The 18,206-nt window shown below is 42.6% G+C and overlaps 1 protein-coding gene across 3 annotated transcripts in view; it reads right to left on the minus strand.

Annotated features, from left to right (window-relative positions):
• Positions 1 to 18,206, minus strand: part of sulf1 (sulfatase 1) — a 379,294-nt gene that overhangs the window by 244,785 nt on the left and 116,303 nt on the right. For 2 of the 3 annotated variants that reach the window (XM_033019348.1, XM_033019347.1), the window contains exon 2: positions 9,070 to 9,144. The exons of the other annotated variant lie outside the window; for it this stretch is intronic. The gene's annotated coding sequence lies outside the window, so the exon portion shown is untranslated. The remainder of the gene's footprint in view (positions 1 to 9,069; positions 9,145 to 18,206) is intronic. 3 annotated transcript variants of the gene reach the window in all.

Raw genomic sequence — 18,206 nt, forward strand, 5'->3', positions numbered from 1 at the left:
GGAAATGTATTTTTTGTAAGAGGATTGTAGTTCCTTCAAATGAATAATTCAAAATATAAAGTTCTCATCTTCATTTATCACACAATGTGGTGACTAATATGACTAATTAAAATTGTGCTTTTTATTGCTAGTAGATGCCCGTAAGTACTCTTCAGTATGGTTGGCTGTTCGAACAGCTTAATGATATCAATGGTACGGATAACTTATGAACACCTGAGAGCAAAGGAGATCAGAAAAGTGGAGACCTCACTGTCTTTTCGGATAGGCTTCTTTGAGGCCAGTGATGAGCCCTGCTGCTACGTTACTGAGGATCAATCAGTTTACAGGGATGGAGCTACACACGTGGAAAATGATTGAAGTTAATGTTACAGCAAATAGATAAAGGAGTCAAGGAAAATAGGGATTAGGTGGACATGTGGGTGAGCTAAGGGATCTTAATGAGTTATCGAGCAAACACAAAGAGCTACACGGCCTACTCTGGCTTCAATTTTTAATATCTTAAATCTTAGAAAGGCAAGGCTACAGCATCTGACTCCACCTGACATTCAGCATCAATATCTGTTACTCAGCATCTCCCAGGTGGAGCACATCCATGTTGAAGTCCAGGACATACCTAGGAACAAATAAATTGGGAACTGATAGCCAGAGCCAGGATTAATTGGCCCACAGTAAACAAGTTACTGAGCTTCTTCAGGAAGAGGTGAGGTACATTCTGAAAGAGGAGATATTGGTATTGGATAAGGCATTGCATAGCTCCATGCCACCCTACAATTATCATCTCATGCTTGATCATTATCCACCCCTTGTTGCATGGGCTGGTTAGTTTTCTGCAGAGCTAATCAATTGAGGCATTTTTCACTGGATGCGCAATGCCTTCAATTTCACCACGACTACTTGGCATTAGGAATTGCTATTCCTTTTCTTCACTTGTCTCAAGTAGCCATTTTGGACATGATGGCTGTAAAATAATAGTCCTTATGTACTGCCTCAATGTAATCTTACACTCGTCTTACACTCTTGTACTGAAGGATGAATGTGCCTATGTTAGAAAAATGTTTACTGAACTGTAAGCAAAAATAGAAATGTCACTGTACCCAGGTAAATGTGATTAAAAAAAGTATAATTGAACCATTGAAGGAAAATTCCTTTGGTTCCTGGACACCGATTTTTGATATAGAGTTCTGAAAGTACCATAGATTATGTCAATGGCTCCTTGCGACATTGGGATTCCCCCTAAACTGGAAAATTCCCATTACGCTCATTCTCTACACAAGAAAAAGGAAATGAGCAGAGTTCAATTAGTGCAGACAACGTCTATAAACCCCTGATACAGTCACATACTGTAAATCTCCACAGTTTTCATTTTTGCTTTAAATTTCCAGTATTTATATTTTTTTGCATTTTGTACAAAATATTTGACCACAATTTTTATTGTACTGTAAGTGGGTTGCCTGAATCTGTAGATTATGCACACCATAATAAAAAAGGTTTTGCTCTTATCAAAATTGGATGGTAAGAGGTGTTACTATAGATTGTGACTTCAACTATCGGTGATTACTGTCCAAAAAACAAAGCATAAAAAGTCAACATCTAACCAGACGCCATCTGATTTAAAACCAGGTACTGTGGTTATCACCACCAGGCAGGAATCAAACAGTATATATGTTTCTCTTAACAACAGCTGGGTAACAGCTGCAAGTACCACCTGACACTGTAGCAATGTAACCAAATAAGATCTTGCAAACATTGAAAATTCCACTAACCATGAATGTAAGCTGTGGTTTGAAAGAATCCTGCTCCTTCTTTAATATAAAAAGGAAATTACTGGTAGGTTTGACTTAAAAGGGTCTGCATATTTAAATTAGTAGCACGTTAAGCCACAATTTATTTGAAGCTTCACTTTTAACACACCAACATCACAACAGGGTTGTAATCATACTTTGGTTCTGGCATTCATTTGTTATCCCAAGAATATTAATTTACCTAAAGACCAGAAGAAAATCAGCTCTTTCTGCATTATTACAACGTGCTTGACAATGTATCCATAACTTACAATTTAAATGATTTAACTTTTATTTTAAAGCGAGTCATCTGGTAAAGTGGAACATTAAATAACTATCTGACCCCTGGAGACTATTATTAACACAAGTACAGTTTGTTTCACTGGAGAAAAAAAGTTTAAGATTGTTTTTGCTAAAACCCTGCACTTGAAGTTAATGATAGTTTGTCCTATTTTTTGATTTTTAAAGAATGCAAGGCCCTCCCTTGCATCTTGATGCTGTACCATGCAAACAGATTAGGTTCTGCAAACAGACTTCCACCAACATGTCTCCTGCTGCACTAGAGGACCAAACACCCTCGAGCACTGCTACACCACCATTAAGAATGCCTATCGCTCTATCCCTCGCCCTCACTTCGGTAAATCCGACCATTCCGCAGTGCTGCTTCTTCCAGGACTGTTTGGAGTCTGTAGACTGGACAATGTTCAGAGACTCAGCAACAGACCTGAACGAATACGCCACAGTCATTACAGACTTCATAAAGAAATGTATGGAGGATTGCATCCCTACAAAAATCTTCCGAGTGTTTCCGAATCAGAAGCCTTGGATGAACTTTGAGATCTGCACTCTTCTGAAGACCAGACACCGGGCATTCATGTCTGATGATACAGTGGTCTACGAGAAGTCCAGATACGACCTTGTTAAGGCCATCAAAAAGGCCAAAAGGGACCTGCTCCAAGCTGGAGGATGAGACAGATGTTCGGCAGCTGTGGCGGGGCCTGAATGCAATCACCTCCTACAAGGCGAAATCAGGAGGTCGCTCGAATGTCGGAGAAACATCACTCCCTGACAAGCTCAATGCGTTTTACGCACGCTTTGATAGGGAGAACACCGATGTGCCTTCTCGAGCCCCCATTCGCTGAGATGGTATTTCAGTCTCAGTCACAGAGGCCGACGGCAGAAAAACCTTCAGAGGGTGAACCCTCGAAAAGCGCCTGGACCTGATGGTATATCCGGTCGTGTTCTAAAAACCTGTGCAGAGCAACTGGCTGGAATTTTCAACCTCTCACTTCTGAGGTCTGAGGTTCCCACCTGCTTTAAAAGGAATCAATTATACTGGTGCCCAAGAAGAGCAAGGTGACGTGCCTCAACGACTATCGACCAGAGGCACTAACGTCGGTGGTGATCAAGTGCTTTGAGAGGTTGATTATGGCGCAAATCAACTCCTACCATGACAAAAACCTGGCCCCACTGCAGTTCACTTACCGCCACAACAGATCAATGGTGGATGCGATCGCTGGCTCTCCACTCCGCTCTGGACCACTTGGACAATAAAAACTCATATGTCAGGCTGTTATTCATTGATTACAGCTCGGCATTTAATACAATCATCCCCTCCAAGCTGGTTACCAAACTCTCAGATCTGGGTCTCTGCGCATCCCTCTGCAATTGGATCCTCGACTTCCTCATTCACAGACCACAGACTGTTCGTATTGGTGGAAATGCGAGAGCACCTCGAGGCTGTGTGCTCAGCCCCCTGCTGTACTCACTCTATACTCATGACTGCGTAGCCGGTCATAGTACGAACTCCATCATCAAGTTCGCTGACGACACCACTGTTGTGTGATGTATCACTGATGGGGACGAGTCAGAGTATAGAAGAGAGATCGACCGACTGACCAAATGGTGCCAGCACAATAACCTGGCTCTCAACATCAGCAAAACCAAGGAACTGATTGTGGACTTTGGTAGGGGTAGGATGGGGATCCAAAGTCCCGTTTATATAAACGGGTCGATGGTTGAAAGGGTCAAGAGCTTCAAATTCCTGGGCGTGCATATTTCTGAAGATCTCTCCTGGACCGAGAACACTAATGCAATTATAAAGAAAGCACATCAGCGTCTCTACTTCCTGAGAAGATTACGGAGAGTCGGTATGTCAAGGAGGACTCTCTCTAACTTTTACAGGTGCACAGTAGACAGCATGCTGACCGGTTGCATCATGGCTTGATTCGGCAACTTGAGCACCCATGAGCGGAAAAGACTACAAAAATTAGTAAACACTGCCCAGTCCATCATCGGCTCTGACCTCCCTACCATCGAGGAGCTCTATCGCAGTCGCTGCCTCAAAAAGGCTGGCAGCATCATCAAGGACCCACATCATCCTGGCCACCAGGGCCGGATTTAGATGAAGAGAGGCCCTAGGCTATTCCACTTGTGTGGCCCCTCCCAATCCCCCACCCCCACGACGAGAGGAAGATGGAAGAGTCCACCAAATTTTATGCAGCCGAGTGTGGACAATGAGATAAGTGCCGGAAAGCTGCGCTTTTTATTTATTGCCAGTGCTAGTGTCGAGTTATCGGCTTAAAACACTATTATTCTGAAATGGAGGGCAAGGAAAATTACTGAAGTGTTGTTTAGAGACTACAATGCGTTGTGACAGCATATGTAAGAAAGGTGTATTACAGTGACAAAAATATTATATGCCAGTCCCGTACAAAGCTTTTCAAAAAGGAGGGCGGCATGGCAGGATTACAAACATTTTATGTGAAATAAGTGCACGCAGCGCATATCACAAGCGTGAAGCTGAATGACCCTTGCGGCCGGGGTCCAGGGCCCGCTTAAGCGCCCTTGAAGCTCTGGGATTTTAGATGCTCTCTGGTGCATTCTGAGCCTTATTTTGGAGCATTTTTGGACCATATTTATGACCAATATTTCAGAAATAATTTTGGTTGAGTCAAGAGTAATGAGTGGTTGGAATGATATGATTGGAGTCATTGTTGTATACATGTTTTTAAATCAAGAATTGAAGCTGTCCTTGTTTTAATAATCAAGTTGTACTGTAAAATGTTATGTAAAATGTTATAAAGGAGCATGCAAACACTGCAAATAAAATACTGTAAGATTTTGCAGTAAACATTAGAAAATGTTTTGTGTGTTGATTTGATTGCCTGTTACTGTTCGACTGTGTTAGTGTGTGTACATTAAAAATATGACACAAAATGAAAGTCACAAACTATGGAATTCATATTTCAGTATTGTTATCAAGGAAAACAAAGCAGTTCCAATTGTTTGATATTATTCATATGGAAGAGAAAATATAATTGCTCTAAAACCTACCTTAATTTTGCAATCTCTCTAAAGATAATCCCCCTTTCCCTCTCCCCCTCTGCCTTCCCCTTCCCTCTCCCTCTCTCTCCCTCCCCATCTCTCGCTCCCCATCCCCCTGCTCCGCTCTCTCTCTCTCCCCCTCCCCCTCTCGCTCCCCCTCCCCTCCCTGTCTCAACCCCCTCCCATTCCCTCTCACATCCCCCTCTCTCTCTCCCCCCCCTCTCTCCTCCCCCTCCCCTCCCTCTCTATCACCCCTCTGTCTCAACCCCCTTTTCCCCTCTCACATCCCCCCCTCTCTCTCTCTCTCTCTCTCACATCCCCCCCTCTCTCTCCCTACCTCCCCCTCTCTCTCCACACACGCAGTGAGGCTCCGACTCCGCGCCGCAGACACTGCAGCCCCCCCCCCCGGCCCGGAGAAATGGGCACTCCTGCAACGCAATATTCCACTACTTACCTGGAGTAGACGCGGGGCATCGTGTGATTGTGTGGAGTGCAAATGGACATTTTAACCCGCCCGACCTCACTGCGCACACGTGGAGAGACAGCATCATTTTGCTTTGCTACTGTGTCACCGGCTTCCCCCAACTGCGCAGGCACGGATGGTCGCAATTTTTTCCCCCAAAACCTCCCGCGTGCCGGGACCAGAATTTCGGGTAATTTCCGTCAAAGTGGAAATGCTGATAGCGCTCCAATTTTTTTTTCTCTGGATTTATTTTACTATGGGAAAAAACACCTTGGCCGGAGGCCCCCTAGATTTTGAGACCCTAGGCTTCAGCCTATGAAGCCTATAGGTGAATCCAGCCCTGCCGAGGCCCCCCTAGATCTCGAGGCCCTAAGCTTAAGCTTGTGAAGTTTATACGTAAATCCAGCCCTGCTGGCCACACACTCATCTCCCCTCTACCTTCAGGTAGAAGGTACAGGAGCCCGAAGACTGCAACGTCCAGGTTCAGAAATAGCTGCTTCCCCACACCTATCAGGCTATTAAACTCAAATGAAACAAAACTCTGAATATTAATATACCATTATCTGTTTATTTGCACCATATCTCTTTATTTATTCATTTGTGTATATATTTATATAATGGTACTAGACTAAATGGGACCTGTTGGGTCCCAGCATCACATGGGAGGGCTGGTCCCCCAACGCAATATTCCACCTCTCCACCAATTCCAATATTCGTGGCCAGTGGTGGGGGCTTTCTGGAGCACTAGTATGGGTGTTGTGGGTGGAAGGGACTGGTTTCCAGAGGGCTAGTATGGATATTGTGGGCCGAATGGATTCTTGGGCTGGCGGCTCAGTCGCTAAAGCCTGTTTTGCTGGCATCTCACTCACTCATGGCTGGTGGGCTGGCAGTTGACTCACGGCTATTCCTCGCAATTCCATTTCAAGCAGGGTGCATGGTCACCAAATTCAAGTGCAGTTGCTTACCACTTCAAGCAGGGTGCAAGGCTACCAAATTCAAGTGCAGTTTCATACCATTTCAAACAGGGTGCAAGGCCACTAAAGACAGCGAGTCATGACCTCTCCCTCCTCCATCTTGCCACGCCTACACTTCTGGGTTTTATAGACCCTTCCCCCCCTCCCACCAGAAGGGGCGTGACCTTTATGGCGTGATTGACAGGAGAGAGAATCTCAACATTTTTTAAACACTAACAACTCTTTTATTTTTCATTGATGGGAAAAATCCTCGGCACCTGATGAGCGGAGGTGACTCTGAGTAAGATGGTCAAAAATCACAGCAGTACGTGGTAGCGTTTTTTCTAAAATCAATATAAAGCGCAAACAGGAAGTGGTCAAGATTAGACTTTTAATTATATAGAAGGCGACTTTAATTAGGCAAGGCAACATTAATTGGGCATGGGAAATTTAATTAGGCAAGGCAACTTTAATTAGACAACACAGCTTTAGCATTTCCAAACCAAAGGCAACACAGCTTTAGCATTTCCAAACCAAAGGCAACACAGCTTTAACATTTCCAAACCAAAGGCAACACAGCTTTAGCATTTCCAAACCAAAGGCAACACAGCTTTCGCATTTCCAAACCAAAGGCAACACAGCTTTAGCATTTCCAAACCAAAGGCAACACAGCATTAGCATTTCCAAACCAAAGGCAACACAGCTTTAGCATTTCCAAACCAAAGGCAACACAGCTTTAGCATTTCCAAACTATATTTTCAAACCACATTAAGGACACTGACAGGTCAGTAAAAGCATTCACAGTTTAGTAGACATGTGTTCAGTGTTATTCACTGCTCAAATTGAGAGACGTGACCCTCTCACTTCCCCCATCTTGCAGAGACTGACTGAGGAACTCAATACTTCCGGGTTTTATAGTCCCTCCGGAAGGGGCGTGGCCTTCAGGAGAGAGAATCTCAACATTTTATAAACACTAATAACTCTTATTTTTCATTGATGGGAAAAATCCTCTTGTCCTGCACAGCGGAGGGGGACTGAGTATGATGGCCAAAAATCACAGCCGTAAGTGGCAGCGTCTTTTCAAAAATCAATATACAGAACAACAGGAAGTGGTCAAGATCAGACTTTTAGTAATATAGATATGGACACACTGTTCTGTATTCATGCCTACTATATTCTGTTGTGCTGAAGCAAAGTAAGAATTTCATTGTCCTATCTGGGACACATGACAATAAACTCTCTTGAATACACTTGTTATCAAGCAGTTTCTTGACACGTTCAATGAGAAGGAATGGCTTCCAAGTGGTCAATTTGGGAAAGTCTGTACTATTTCTTAAAGATTGGGAACAAAGCCACAAGGAAGTAGAGTGCAGGAAAGAGGAATTGGAAGTCAAACCAATTCCTCTCCAAGAACGCTGATTCATTAACTGATCACTGCTTTAATGTTTCCAGACAGAAATACACCCAATGGCTCATCTGTTAAAGCCAGGAATCCCCTCTAGCTTGGCTGCAGGTTTCTGTAGGTATAATAGTCTTGTTCAAGATGTCAGGACTGGTACAATTGGTTTCAGCATTTTTTAATAATGCTGTTTTAATTTGAATCCCTCAGTGGACCGTCAAATGGCATTTATCCTACTAAATGCACTTTGCTTATCACTGTGGTAGATAGAAATGGTTAGCTATAACTGTTGGCATGGTAGATGGCATTCAGGCCAAATGTGCAGGAACTCAAGTAATTTTTTTAAATATATAAACTGAAAGCAGAATTGTTCACTCTCATCTTGTCCAATTTGTCACTGGCAGAGTTACAATGGATTACATCCACACAAATTAGAATTTATAACAGTATAACACAGTAACAGGCCCTTCAGTCCACAATGTCTGTGCTGAACATGATGCCAAGTGAAACCAATCTCCTCTGCTTGCACGTGATCCATATTCCTCCATTTCCTGGCTTTCTAAAAAACTTTTAAATGCCACTATTGTTTCTGCCTCCACCACCACTCCTGGCAGCACGTTTCAGGCACCACCACACTCTGTGTAAAAAAAAACTTGCCCAGCACATCTCCTTTAAACTTTGCTTATCCCACCTTAAAGTTATGCTCTTCAGTATTTGACATTTCCACCTTGGGAGAGAGGTTCTGACCATATAACCTATCAGTGCCTCTCTTAATTTTACAGAATTCTGTCATGTCTCCCCTCAGCCTCCAATTATGATTGCATAAGAATAGCAGACTAATATTATGCAATATGCAATTGTAACACAATTGACAGAAAGTAACTTAATTTCAAAAACATAAAACAAATAAAAATGCTGATTTTGAAAGCTGAAAAAGTAATTGGCTGGAAGAAATTAAACAGCCAAGCAGCATTTATAAAAAGAGAAACCAGTTAATGGCTTGAGTCAGTGACCCTTACTCAATTCTGTTTTTGTTACATTTCAGATGTACTTCAATGGCAGCTGAATACCTTTGGACATTTTGACTTTAAGTTTATGTAAATGCAAGTCTTCACTTTATTTGTACTGGATTCATAAAATACTCACGTAATCCCCATCCAACTTTGTTTTATCACTTCGGAGGGAGGACGTAAGTTGTACACAGCCTCTTCTGGAGTGTTACTGTGGATTGCAGAGTGATCAATTATTCTCCTCAATTTTTCAATCTTTAAACATTTTAGTTATTTAACCCTCCACTTCAACTATCTGGAGACAGATGTTTCCTTTCCATTGCTCTAGTTACTTAAGTTTTCTTCCGACCATTTTATACTCTCGCATTTCTTACACAATGCCAATGGCAGTGAAGAAAAATGTTGGTCAAAGACTTTGTTACATTCATGGAGTTTCCTACAACTTATGATTGAAGTAGAAAATTTGATCCAAAGTTTCTTTGGCTGTACATATCTTACAGGAAATGAGAAACAGAGTAAATGCTTCAGCTTATTAACATTTCATCATCAGGTTTCTCATGAAAAGTCATCAGTCTACAATATTAATTCTGTTTCTTTCTCCACAGATGCTGCAACCTCCTGAGTATGCCCAGCACTTTTTATGAGTCATAGAGCATAGAGCCCAGAAACATTCCTGTCAGCCCATTGTGGGGCCCCCAACTATCGTGCCGATCTGCACTGATCCCATTAATCGGCACTTGAAGTGTAGCCTTCTATGGCTTGGCGATCTGTGCTTGTCTAAATATTTGTTACATGTTGAGAGGGTAAATACCTCCACCACCCCCTCATGCAGCGACTTCCAGATTCCAATCACTTCTAAGCCTGGTTTTAGAACCCTCTGCCATGAGGAAAATTTCCTACCATCTACCCCATCCATGCCCCTCGTGATATTTGTATACCTCTATCAAATTACTCCTCGGTCAAGAAAAACAAACACAGCGTATCCATCTATCCGGAGGCAACGTCCTAGTGAATCTTCTCTGCCCCCTCTCCAGTGCAATTACATACTCCTACCGTGAAGCAACCCAAACTGTACACCATACTCCAGCTGTGGGCAAACCAATGTTTTATTTAGTTGTACAGCAATCTCCCTGTTCTTATATTCTCTGCTTCGGCTAATGAAAGCTAATACCTCATATACTTTCTTCACCACGATCTACTTGTGCTGCTAACTTCTGGGATCTTTGGACTTGTACCTTGAGATCCCTCTCTTCCTTAATTGCCTCTGGGCCCTACAACCCATATGTATGTCCTACCTAGTCATCCCTAAGTGCATCACGTCACATGTTTCAGGAGATTTCCATCTGCTAAATGGAATATGTACACCACCACTTCTCTCCCAACCCTCTCTCCACTTCTTCCTTTGTGATTACCCTTCTCCCCAACAATCTAAGGCTACCTAAACCTCCTCCCCTCAATACTCTGTTTGAAACAAGCTTGGGCTATCTCAACCTAGCTAGCTGATACAATAGTAAGTTTCCAGGACAAATCTACCCAGCACGGAATTGATCATCAGTCTCAGAGAGGACAGCGAGATGCCTTTTACAGTGAAATAATACAGTTTTTGAAAGTTGGGAATCCCTGTGAGATTTGTTTAAAGTGCGTTATTTGATACAATGAAAGGAGTTTGGGATATACTGGTCCATGATATACAGCGTAACAGCAGAGAAGTGCCATAATTCTACAATTCATCTCAATTCTAGGAAGACTGAGAATGATTTTTTTTAAAGAAACTTTAAACTGCTGGCCCTGATACTTACAAGAGGCATGTTTGGAATGTGAGTAGGAGTGGGTGGTGGGGGAGGAGTTGTGGGCAGGAAACTGATCAGTGCTTGTGAAGGTATATTCAGAATTCAGTTTGCGTCGAGCCAAGAAAAGTTTGCACAGAAATGTATTTGCCCACAGACCCAAGGCATTGAAGGCCACTGACCAGATCTTGTGCAGTCAGCCTGCCTTCCCTTGGAAAGGTAATCTGGAATCACGGGGTCATGGGTTACAGGGGCCTGGGGTTGGGGCAGGGATCAGAAAGGATCTCAAGGTCTGTCATTTGGTAATGGACTTTGCGGGAGTCTCAGGTGCCAGAATCAGGGAGGGAGTGTGTCAGAGGATGAGGTGACAAGTTGTTATTTGGGGGTGGGGGTAGAATGAGCGTTGGAACAATAGGATCGATGGTTGGAAGCTACAATCAGGGGTTGTGTGATCTCAGATTGGGTCAGGCTTGTTGGCACATCGATAGGTAGATGTGCAGGGCTATTGGTTCACAGATTAGTGGTTGCGAGAGATTTCACATGGGTTAAGTGCTCTGATTGGGAGCGGGGAGGGGAGGGCTGCTTTGGGATTTTGGGGGTGGTAGATTCCCCAAGCAGAGCTGAGTGGACCTCAGTCGTAATTCGTCCTAACCCGAGTTGGTACCCAACACCTGATCTGCTCTGAGTGACGACCCTCACTTTCAAGCAAGCCTCATGAGTGTTGTGAAAGTCTGAGTTATCCATACATCGGGCAGCCACAGCTGAGTGAAAATTATGGAGCAGAGACGGGACAAAAATGCATCGTAGCTCCTCCATGCATCAGACATGTACAGAGGGTCCAACACAAAAATTGCAGACATTGCACAAATTACATAAGAGTCCCGTCTTTCCAAATTTTGTTTGATCTTTCATTGAAACTGGATCATGTAACATGTACATCTGGTTTCTAGACACATGTCCTTTAAAATGATTCTGCAGGTTTCCTGCACAAAGCCAGCCTGATGGATAGAACTGACCTGCGGGCGGGAAAGCTTGCTGAACACAACAACCCAACCCAAGGTGGGAAGAGGTGGAATGCCGGGTGTGACCTCAGCTTGATGGTTGGGAGGGGTAGACAGAAAGAATACTCACAAGGGGGTGATAGTGGTGGTCTGGGGGAAAGGTGGTGGCGTTACATCCTGATACTCTCCCAGCGCTCTGTATCTTAATGCACGTTAACACTCAAAGCTGTGGCTTTCATTATGTTTATTTTCAGACTAAATATTATGTGCTGTCAAGGTATAGAATGTGTTTTCTGCACAGAAAAATAAGCATCTGTGAATGATATAGTAGTACCAAAAGTAGACATACACATAAATACACATATGCCTACACCAGGTTAGATCCCTTTTCATTCTTAAAATTCAGAAAACTCTTAAATTTTTTGTATGCTCTCTCAAAAGTTTTAACCAGGATTTCAAAACTTCTTACCACTTGGAAAGAAAGATATTAAGTGATGGAGCCCAGAGTGACAACAAAGCAAGTTTTTGATGTCCTCTGACTCCAATCCATGGAAGTTTACCGGGGCTCCAAAATCTCTCTTGTAGAGTTGTTCCCGGGGCTAGTCCTTTTACTGAGATACTGTAAGTGTGGAATGTCTTTTACAGTAATGCTGCTAATAATCCTCTTTCTGACTTTGTCTTATTTTTGGTGATGAGAATGCATAATATACAAATGTTGGAGTGGCACGGTGGTGCAGCAATAGAGTTGCTGCCTTATTGCGCCAGAGACCCGGGTTTAATGCTGCCTTATGCCCCTGTCCCACTTAGGAAACCTGAACGGAAACCTCTGGAGACTTTGCGCCACACCCAAGGTTTCCGTGCGGTTCCCGGAGGTTCCCGGAGGTTCCCGGAGGTTTTTGTCAGTCTCCCTACCTGCTTCCACTACCTGCAACCTCCGGCAACCACCTGCAACCTCCTGGAACCGCACGGAAACCTTAGGTGGGGCGCAAATTCTCCAGAGGTTTCCGTTCAGGTTTCCTAAGTGGGACAGGGGCGTAAGGGTGTTGTCTGCATTGAGTTTGTATGTTCTCCCTGTGACCACGTGGGTTTTCCCCAGGTGCTCCGGTTTTCTCCCACACTCCAAAGACGTACAAGTTTGTAGGCGAACTTGGCTTCGTTAAAAATTGAAAATTGTCCCTAGTATGTGGGATAGTGCTAGTGTATGGCGATCGCTGGTCGGCGTGGACTCAGTGGGTTGAAGGGCCCGTTTCCGCGCTGTATCTCTAAACTAAGCTAAACTAAACTAAATGCAATCACGAGGCTTACTATCTTTTATTTGAGCCCCAAGGCCTTTAATAGAGGCATCCACCTGTTGTTTTTGGTCTACAATGACAGGCTCAGCTCCTCGAGCTTGTTGCAACTTGCTTCATGGGATTGTGACAGTGGTGCGGGGCCTCTTTTCTTTAAGCAGGTCTCTCTGACAGATGAGAAATGAAAAGACTGGGTCAGGCCCAGAAAGATTCTTAGTTCATCCCAGTGATGACTGTAACATTTTCTGGTCGGTATACCATTCTAAAAAATATCATTTTATCTCCTTTATCACACATCTGGAAGCATGCAGCCTGAACCTAGCTTTTCCGATTCTGTGGCGATGGCTGTCTCAAGTCTCGTAATTTACTTGATACACTCGCTATTCTGGTCCTCCTGTGCATGTCTCAAGCCTTAATCTACTCTCTACTGAAACATGTCTCAAGCCTTAATCTACTCTCTACTGAAACATGTCTCAAGCCTTAATCTACTCTCTACTGAAACATGTCTGGGCTTTCTCCAAGGTCAAAAAGTGAGCAGCAAAACTTGTATGCCCCCCACTAGTTATGTTAAATATTATCAACATGAAGATTCTTTATGAAACTTCACATTCCATTGTTTCTGGCATTAAGTTTAATAGCCGATTTAAAAACCAATCATCAATGCAGTCACAATCTCTTCCAGAGTTGGGGATGGGTAGTGAGTAGTCACTCCTGATTATTTAATTCATGTGGTTTGCATCTCAGCATATCCTCACTCATCTCTCATCCAAAATAGATTTGGTAGCTTTCGTGACTGTGGCTAATTTCTCCCTTCTTCATCACTCATGTTCATAGGCCAGCCTTCTCTTCAACCTTATTGATATTTTACTTGGAGGTTGGGAGGTCAACACAGTGAAGTGATATTCAAAATCTTTAAGCCATCCAACCATTTAATCAAACATTCTAGGTACTTTTGGATTAATGAAGAAATTTACAAGAAATTGCAGAATCTTGAGCAAAAAACAAAATGCTGGTGGAACTCAGCAGGTCAGTGAATGGACAGACAATGTTTTGGGTCAGGACCCCTTTTCCATTGGATTTAGTTCAGTTTTGCTTATAACTGTATACCACTCGTTGATTAGCATATTGATTTCAATTCTCAGCATTATCTCTTATTTCTCATGATTTTCTGAGATCATCTTTTATGCTCACAGTATCTGACACCTATAATAATCTGTCCTTCCACTTTTGTGACGTTGAACGTACAATTAGTAGCTTGCTCAGTCTGAAGAAAGGATTTAACTGATCTTTTCGTCACTACATTTTCACGTTGATAATTGATAGGAGCAGAATAAGGCCATTCGGCCAATCAATTCTACTCCGTCATTCAATCATGACTGATCTATCTCTCCCTCCTAACCCTATTCTCCTGCCTTCTTCCAATAATCCATGACACCTGTACCAATAAAGAATTTATCTCTCAGCCTTAAAAATACACAGTGTCTTTCAGTATACCGTCACATATATTTTATTAGTTACTTTATACTTTTCCAATCCAATCCAACTTTATTTGTTAAGCACTTTAAAACAACCAATGTTGACCAAAGTGCTGTACAGAAGAATAAACAAGACATCATAAACAGACAACATAACAGAACATAACATAACAGCTCACATAAGGCGCAAAAATTACATATGAAATACAACAATAAATTAAAAGACATAAAACATGAGTAAAAATAATAACCACGCAATAAAAGCAATCAAAATAAGAAATTAAATCAAGTAAATAAATAAATACATTTTTGTTTAAATTTGCAATCCCTTCTACATTTTTAGCCTTCCTGTTCCTCACAACCATCTTTTACAATCTGACCATAGATTACTATTGATTTTTAAGAATCTATCGTAGTGTTCACATTATTCAGATGGTGTGGAATTCTGCTCCCTGAACTGCTGCCACTTTGTTCCATTCTGTTGTTGCAGCAGCTCCAATGCTTAATTAAGAAACAATTATACCGCTTGCATTCCATTTATTTTCAGACTATTAACACGTGTCGCTGAGTAAGACAATGTGCACTTCTGCGCAAAATATCGTTGCAACAAATGTGCCGCAAGTACAAATTATATATTTGCCCCTCGAACGGCTGAGAACCTTATTCACTCTGCAATAATGTAACAGGAGGAGTGGTGTGCAAACGTGATCAAGGGTATAGATAACGGCCACAAAGGGGCAGGCGGTGATCAGATGAGAGATCCTGATCCTGGAAGGATTGATGGAATGGTGGAAAATCAAGGGGAAATGACAATGGTAAACCTGGAAACAGACTAGCAGGGTTGGGAGGATCTAAAGGGAACTGCTCCTTCTGCTCCATGAGCAGAGCCATAAAGTTAATCAACCTTACAGGTTCTCCCAAGGTTATGATGTCCTGACTTTTGTGCAGCCCCTACATAAAAATGAGCATTTGGCCGATCAATGGGATGGATTTGCTAGCTGTGAGTTTCAAGGCAGCTTCTGCAGGGTGGGAACGGTGAATTTCCACGTGCCTTCTCGCCCCACTACACCTTCAACACTGGGAATGAGGGGGGGAATAATTTAATAGGAACCTGAGGGGTATCTTTTGCACACAAAGGGTGATGGTTGTATGGAACAAGCTGCAGAAGGAGATAGTTGAGGCAGGTACTGTCGCAACGTTTAAGAAATATTCGGACAGGTACATGGATAGGGCAGGTTTAGAGGGATATGAGGCAAGCGCAGGCAAGTGGGACTTTCGCAGATAGGACATGTTGATCGGTGTGGGCAGGTTGGGCCGAAGGGCCTGTTTCCACACTGTAAGACTCCACCGTCCCCCCCACCCTCACCCACCCACTCCTCAACCCCCCTCCTCTGAGCCACAGCAGTCATGGGCTGGGTGGAGCGGAGCAGAGCTGGGAGTGTTGAACAGACTCACTCATTCCCTCAATGATCTGTTAAGTTGTTGACACGAACAATTAAACTCCTACTTTCTATCCAATATAATATTATCATCAGAAAGAGTGCTGCGCTGCTTAAATGCATATCTCCGCTGATCACATTACAACTAATGACGGCTACAAACACCAAGCCCTCGCCGGCACCAAGGGAAAAAACTAACTGCTTTCTTGGACTTAGATCATATTGTTACTTGTCAATTTCACACATGTCATGTGCACACATTGAAAGCTGATGGCCCGCATTTCCCCGTCATTGTAATAGCTGTCCTTCTTCCCTTCTGCAACTGCTCCAAATACGGTGACCTTTGCTGTCCTGTTTTGTCAAAGCCCAAAAGCAGCCCATAGAAAACTAATGTAGCAGAGAAAATGGCTGTGTGTAGTTGTGTTGCCCAATGGGCCATTATCTCACTCACTGTGTTTGTAACACATTGCATAGCGCAGCATATCTAAATGTGCTCCACAGCAACTACAGTTCTGGGCACTCTTCAGCTTTACTCCACAATTTCAACAGCTAAAAATTACACTCGCTTCAAGAAGCCTGAACCCGTGGCCATTATTTTAAAAGTATTTTAGGTGTTTGTTCGAGAATGTATTTTTGTGTTATTTTTCTATTGTTTGACTCTATTGAGGGTCGATGAAGCCATACACTCTACTTTCCTAAGAATTTTCCATTCCAGTCATCTGAGAACTGTTCTCAATTTAGCTCCTTAAATTACTTCCTAGTTAAGGACAATTACTTCTCTGAAGCCCAACCTTGAGATTAGTTTGTTTCTAGCTTGTGGAAATATTTTATTTTCTTCGTGCTTCAAGGTCTGCGTGTTTTCCACTGCTTGTATTATTTCTCTACCAACACTATGAAGCCCAAGGGGCAACCTATTTCAATAACTGAACCCTTCAGTTTTCCTTCCCGCTCCTTGAGGGACTTGTATGTTGATGTCTTTATGAACTCAAAAGAAACTATTTTGCGTGTTTCAGAATGCACTTAATGCAAGGTCATGTTGTTAGCTCACATGGAGTGAAACAGCTGGCATTTTAACAGCCAAATCTTACTGAATACAGAAACACAATACTCACAAACGACGTCCTGTTTTGTCTACATTTAAACATTCACAAAGGCTGGAGGAAAACAATGGCATTATACCAGAGAGCTTATATTTAATTAAAAACTCGAACAGCATCTCCTCTGAAGAGATTAATGTGAATTATGTTTATTTAATCCCAAAATATTGGATGAAAACTTCAAATAGTTATTGTAAATCACCTAGATTACTTCTGGCATTGCTCATGGGTCGTCTTGAATCTGCATGTTTAGCTACTAATCTGGTGCATTTAAGGCCATTAAACAGGCAACTCCAGGTCACCACAGTCTCTTATAAACTGCTGAGGTGAGTCAGAGGACGTTTGTAAATGCTTGTAAATTTCAGACTCAAGTCAATGATTAACTTTCTCTCTTTTGTCATAGAATTATTATCAAATATAACAAAATGTTACATCTTGGAGAATGGATTCTATTGTGCGATATTTCCTGGAATATGAATTTCATTCATTTGTGGAATTCTCTGCCACCGAAGGCAGTGGAGGCCAATTCACTGGATGTTTTCAAGAGAGAGTAAGATTTAGCTCTTAGGACTAACGGAATCAAGGGATATGGGGAAAAAGCAGAAACGGGGTACTGATTTTGGATGATCAGCTGGCTCAAAGGGCCAAATGGCTTACTCCTGCTTCTATTTTTCTATGTTTCTATGTTGGGACATGATATCATTTTACCTTTGCTTGCAGATCTGTGTCTCTTATAATTGGGTCAACAGTGGTATGGAAAGTACATTGAGTCTAACAATGCGAGATGAAGTGCTATCCTATTAGAATCTTTGTGCAGAATATCCGTGTGAATCATAAAACAGTTTAATACAAAATTTGTCTGAGGTCTTTTCTGCTATCTGTGCACAACAGGAGTGTTTCACTTGAGAGTTCCAAGCAAGATTTTGCTGTTGGTTATTCCTCTTCTCCATTGTTGCACCTGTGGAATAGCATTCAGTAGTTGATCTGCAAGTTACCTGATCTGTAAGCAAGTGGCTGGTGGGAGCTGATGCCTCAAGCTCCAGAAACCCATGATCAATCCTGGTCTCGGATGCTTTCTGAGTTTAATTTGTATGTTCTCCCTATGACTGTAGAGCATTTCACTGGGGCGATGTGATCTCCTGCCACACGTCAAAGACTTGGTTGGTGGTATTTTATTTGACTTCT

Source organism: Amblyraja radiata, chromosome 4, assembly GCF_010909765.2.
Source record: "Amblyraja radiata isolate CabotCenter1 chromosome 4, sAmbRad1.1.pri, whole genome shotgun sequence".
Classification (NCBI taxonomy): Eukaryota; Metazoa; Chordata; class Chondrichthyes; order Rajiformes; family Rajidae; genus Amblyraja; species Amblyraja radiata.